Source organism: Dasypus novemcinctus, chromosome 4 (genome assembly GCF_030445035.2).
Source record: "Dasypus novemcinctus isolate mDasNov1 chromosome 4, mDasNov1.1.hap2, whole genome shotgun sequence".
NCBI classification, from domain to species: Eukaryota; Metazoa; Chordata; class Mammalia; order Cingulata; family Dasypodidae; genus Dasypus; species Dasypus novemcinctus.
In genome coordinates this window covers 133,865,505-133,871,037 of record NC_080676.1, presented here as the reverse complement: position 1 = coordinate 133,871,037, position 5,533 = coordinate 133,865,505, and the positions used below count along the sequence as shown (strand labels likewise).

General features: G+C 35.3%; 1 long non-coding RNA gene across 1 annotated transcript; it reads left to right on the top strand.

The window, feature by feature from the left end:
• The first annotated feature begins 371 nt into the window (after positions 1 to 371).
• On the top strand, positions 372 to 5,310 carry LOC131278379 (uncharacterized). The gene is made up of 2 exons (XR_009185696.2): positions 372 to 551; positions 1,974 to 5,310. It is a non-coding gene; the product is annotated as an uncharacterized lncRNA (long non-coding RNA).
• Positions 5,311 to 5,533: the final 223 nt, after the last annotated feature.

Sequence of the window (5,533 nt, the reverse complement as noted above, 5' to 3'; positions counted from 1 at the left end):
CTTGTCTTGGTGTTTTCCATTTGCTATTTAATATTGTTCTAAGTTAAGAAAAAATAAAATTTTACATAACTAGCATGAATTTTCTTCTCATCTTTATCTGTAAAATATCAATTTTAGATGCAAATGTAAGAGTATTGAACGCATATGTGGAATGAACAAAATTATACAATTCCTATATCATAGCTTGTACATGCATATATATTTTATTCTTACAAGAACAGTGGAAATGCTGCTCAAAATTAACTTGATCATTTTTACATTCTCCCAATATTCTCTATTTTAAGTTTACTATTGAGGAAAGAAAGAATGAAAGCAAAAAGTTACTATGGGTTGCCCTATTTCCCCCTTTCCTTCCATGTTTTCATTTTTAGCATAAAGTGGTTGGATAACAAAGGAAAGTAACATGAGTAAGAAAGGATATAATAGGATTCCTTGGTCACTTCTGTTTCTGAGAACACCATTGCCTTCTTTCTGCATTTGAAACAAGTTCTAATTCAATGGACAGCATGGTCTGTTGGGACTGCATCATCTCTGCTTACTCAGTTGTAAAGGTAATACATTTACATTATACCTTTTTTGATGCAAAGATGGAGGCAACTTTGACAACTAGGTCAGCCTCCATGTACATAGGAAGATTTCACTTTTCTTAAAAAAGTAATTGGGTAGGATCACCCAGGTTAACCTCTTGTTTAAAATTTTTATGCTTACTTGAAATGAATTTCACTAGCGTTGGGGTAGTTGTTATTATCACTATTCTTATTTGGTCATAGAATTTCCCTCACCTTTGATTACTATGTTCCTAGACACTTCTCATTATATTCTTGTCTATGCCTACTATTTCTCCTTGGCGCTACCTATTTTATTCACTGCATTCATTGTTTCTCATCCTGACTGACTTATTGGTTAAAGAAGACAGCAGAATTAGAGAACAAGAAAGGTGTGGGAGGTGGTGGGGGCAGCTTGCCTGGAAATACCACTCTCCCCCACTGATTTTCTTTTGTTCAAATCTTGCCACTTGGTCACATTTAGATCTTTCCATCTTGTTTAAAGATCTGCCATCACTTAGAGAACAAGGCAAGGCTCTAGAAATGTGACTCCAATGGTTGTGACCAATCTTTGTGTTTTTTTAAGAGTTTATTTATTAACATTATTTGAATTAACCTCTTGTGGTAGACTAAATACTGGTCTCCCAAAGATGGTCCATGTATTATTTCCCAGAACCTATAACTATGTTACCTTACATGGTAGAAGGGACTCTGCAGATACAATCAAGGTCTTGACATGGAAAGATGATCATGGATTATGTGAATTGGCCCAATGTACTCACAAGGGTCCTCATAAGATAGATAGTGGCAAGAGGAACAGAGTGAGAGAAAGGTGTAAAAATGGAAACAGAGGTCAGAAATGAGAGAAGATGCTATACTACTGGTTTTGAAGATAGAGGAAGGGGCTTGTTTTAGTTCCCCAGCTGTTAAAACAAGTACCACATAATGAGTTGGTTTAACAATAGAATTTATTGGCTCACAGTTTCAGAGGCTTGCTTCCTCCTGGGGTCATCTGGCTAATCCTGGGTATCATCTGGCAGATCAGCAATCTTTGGGGTTCCTTGACTTTTCTGTCACACTGCAATACACATGGTGATGTCTTCTTTCTCCTTTCGATTCCATTGACTTTCAGCTTCTGGATGTTCCCTATGGCGCCGATCTCTCTCTGAATTTCACTTTGCTTGTAAAAGACACCATAATCCAGAATAAAGTCCAACTTGCTTTAGTTGGACTACACCTTAACCAAAGAAACATCTTGAAGAAATCTTATTTTCAATGGGTCCACATCCACCAGAGAAGCATACTAATGATATATCAGAGAGTTAAAGAGAACTTCCATCTTATTTATGCTACTGTTATTCTGGACATTCTGTCCATTGGAGCCAGATTTACATGAACTCATATTTTATTCTATCCTATTTTTTACAGTTTCAGCAGTGTATGTGTAAAGAGGCTGAAAGAGAATAAGAGATACAACAATTAATATGGAACTAAACAATATGGCTGGAGAAGAAGAGTTCCCTCTATACCCCTTACAAGATGGTAAGATGGTAATGCAAAATCAATATTTTAAAAATCAAAATGTGACAGAAGAGAGAAAGAGAGAAAGGAGAGTGGAGAAAGAGAGACAGAAGGATGTTAACCAAATTGTTAATGATTTTTAATAACTCCCTTTGGATAGTGGGATATGGGGTCACATTTACTCACATTTTAATATTTTCTGTATTTTTTTTCCCAGAAAAGGTATTCTTATGAGTAAACTAATATTTTTTTTAAAAAAAATATTTATTTATTTATTTAATTCCCTCCACCCCTTCCCCGGTTGTCTGTTCTCTGTGTCTATTTGCTGCGTCTTGTTTCTTTGTCCGCTTCTGTTGTCGTCAGCGGCACCGGAAGTGTGGGCGGCGCCATTCTTGGGCAGGCTGCACTTTCTTTCGCACTGGGCAGCTCTCCTTATGGGGTGCACTCCTTGTGCGTGGGGCTCCCCTACGTGGGGGACACCCCTGCGTGGCGCGGCACTCCTTGCACGCATCAGCACTGCGCATGGGCCAGGTCCACACGGGTCAAGGAGGCCCCGGGGTTTGAACCACAGACCTCCCATGTGGCAGACGGACGCCCTAACCACTGGGCCAAGTCCGTTTCCCTAAACTAATATTTTAATTTTGGCTAAAGATAAAGGTATTCATTATTTACAGGAGTTTAGATTAGGATTGTGGTCAGCACTAGCTCTGGTATTAGGTGACCTCTACGTAATTTATACTATTTATGTTAAAATATAATTGTATGATTTAAAAAGTGATCCACTGGAAAAAAGTTTGAATTAAATTATTGAATTAATTTATACATTTACAGTAGAGAAGGAAATAAATGATCTTACAAACATCAACAACCTTTCTTTGTTGATGCTTTATCATCCCTGCCAAATCCTCATATAACTCAATTTTAATATATTAGAAATCTTTATTTTCTTAAGTTGGCTTACATTACATTCTATAATGGTTGTCTGTTTATAATTCACTCTTGAATATTATCCTCTGTTAAAGATGGAAAGTCAGTCTTATATTTTATGCATATAATAAAGTTGTAGTTCACGGAAGTTAATTGATTAGAACAAGGATACACAAAAATTATAGAGCTACATGCTTAGAGTTAAAAGTGCAACATACGTTCATGCCACAGAAGCATGTTTTCAAACCACTTAGTACATACATTCAAATATAATTTTCCTAATTCTGCTGAATCAAGATGCTTGTTGTTATGTCAGATAAAGAATAAAGAATAGACTTCTAAAGGCAAATAATTTTATTGATGTAATTTCTTTAGTTTGGTGAGCAGTAAATTTTAATCCTTAATTAAAATAGGTTTTACGTGGAATTTTCCTCTCTGTAAAAATTCAGTGATAATTGGGACTTAACATATTCTGCCAAAAAATTGAAACAGATAATTAGAACAATATAGACAATATTTTAAACTACCATTCAAAGTTTTCTATTAAATTCCAAAATAAACTTGAATCAAAGAAGATTTTCTATAGTTAGAAAGTTTCTCATACCTGAGACTCTTCTAATGCCCCATATAGGTATCACTATATTGTCTGGTCTTGCAGATTATTATCTTTATAAAGACTTTATTTTTTAGAGCAGTTTCAGGTTCACAGAAAAATTCCTCAGAAAATAAAGTTCCCATATAACCCCTCTCTCCTACACCACACACAATTTCTTCCACTAATAACATCTTGCATTAGTGTGGAACATTCACTACAATTAATTTACCAATATTGACATATTATTATTAACCAAAGTCCATAGTTCACATTCAGGTTCATTCTGTGTGGTACAGTTTTATGGGTTTTGACAAATGTATAATGTCATGAATCTACCATTACAGTATTATATAGAATGGTTTCATTATCCTAAAAAATGCCCTGTGCTCACCTGTTTGCCTGCAAATTACTTGTGACTTGTAAATCTGAAGTGCTAAGACACACTGTCAGTTCTGTGAAGGTTCACTAACGAGCTATGACTGTCTTCCAGGATATGCTATAAGATTGAAACTTCAGATACTAAAAATGAATCAGTGCCTTTGTCACAGCTCTAAGGCAAGTGGAAGGCTGAATTTCCTGACCCTTTGTAGATGTAGTGTCTGTGTTACTAATTCTGGCCAATGAGTTGTGACTGGAACATTTAATGGTCTGTTCATGAATCTCCAGAATTATTTTCCTTCTGCCTAGTGGTCATAGGAATATGAAGAAGGATGGCTCCCTGGGTGAGTATGCACTGTCTTGGGTGACCCATACTGAAAAACATGTGCAAGAAATAGATTTTTATTATGAAGCTACTGAGATCTGGAATGGGAAGTGTCATTTGTTACATGGCATAACTCTATCCTTTCTGATACAACTGTGTGTTAAATATGTTAAAAATAAGTGACAACTAATTATTATTTTCCTGTAGTTGGTGAAGACAGACAACAAAACAAAACAAAATCCAAACAAACCAGGTATCAGTTTATGGGTACAGGGTCAACAAAAACATTCCGATACCTTATTTATGCAAATTGTTGTTGAGTCCATGGATAATTTGATGATTCTTATTTATCTCCATGGAACAGCGTTTAAAATGTATGTATATCAAGGAAAGGTTATTTGAATGATTAAAGGCCTAGAGCTGGCAAATGTGACTCTTCACTCTTTATACTTTATACAACAGGTTTGGCAAGATTCCTGACCATCACCATTTATAAAATCCCCCTCTTCAATACGAAAGAAAGCCAAAGTTCATTTGCACAATTTTGTTGCTGTAATCGAAACCACTTAGTGCTGTTTATTGTTCTAAGACCAAAAACAATAAAGATAGTACAAACAAGAAATTGACCCAGTGTGATGCTAGCGGATAAATTAAAGAAAAACAACTAAATTTTTACATACACAGATGAGCTCATTCTCTTCCTGGCTGAGGTTAACATGACAACATGAAGCTTCATGTTGTCTTTTTGGAAATTTGGGATGGGGTAAAGGGCAAATCCACAGTATTTATAAAGAGAATTCTGCTTCAATATGCTTCTCTTGTCTTCTTTTTTAAAATTTATATATTATAACATAAATCTGACTGAGGAGAAAATGAAGCTAATATTTTTGTGCAGTTGGACATTCTGTACTTCATAAAGACAGGACAAAACACTTGTTTTATTAAAAATGTTTGGATACATAATTGAATGCCTTTCAAAAAGAAAATAAATAACAAACAAACATAAAAAAAGCTCAAAAGTTAAAAGAAAGTGAACTGATTCTCAAATATTCAAATTTTAGGGGAACTAGGAAACTGAATCAGGGCTCATAAATTAAGAAGAAACAAAATGGAGAGCAAAGGAATGGTTTTAGTCTTTCGTAGAAGACACTGGGCCATTCCTTTTGTTTTGTTGCCAATGTTTTTGCTGACAGATTCTCGGACCCAACCTTGTTGATACGTGTGGATGGGATCCAGGTAAGA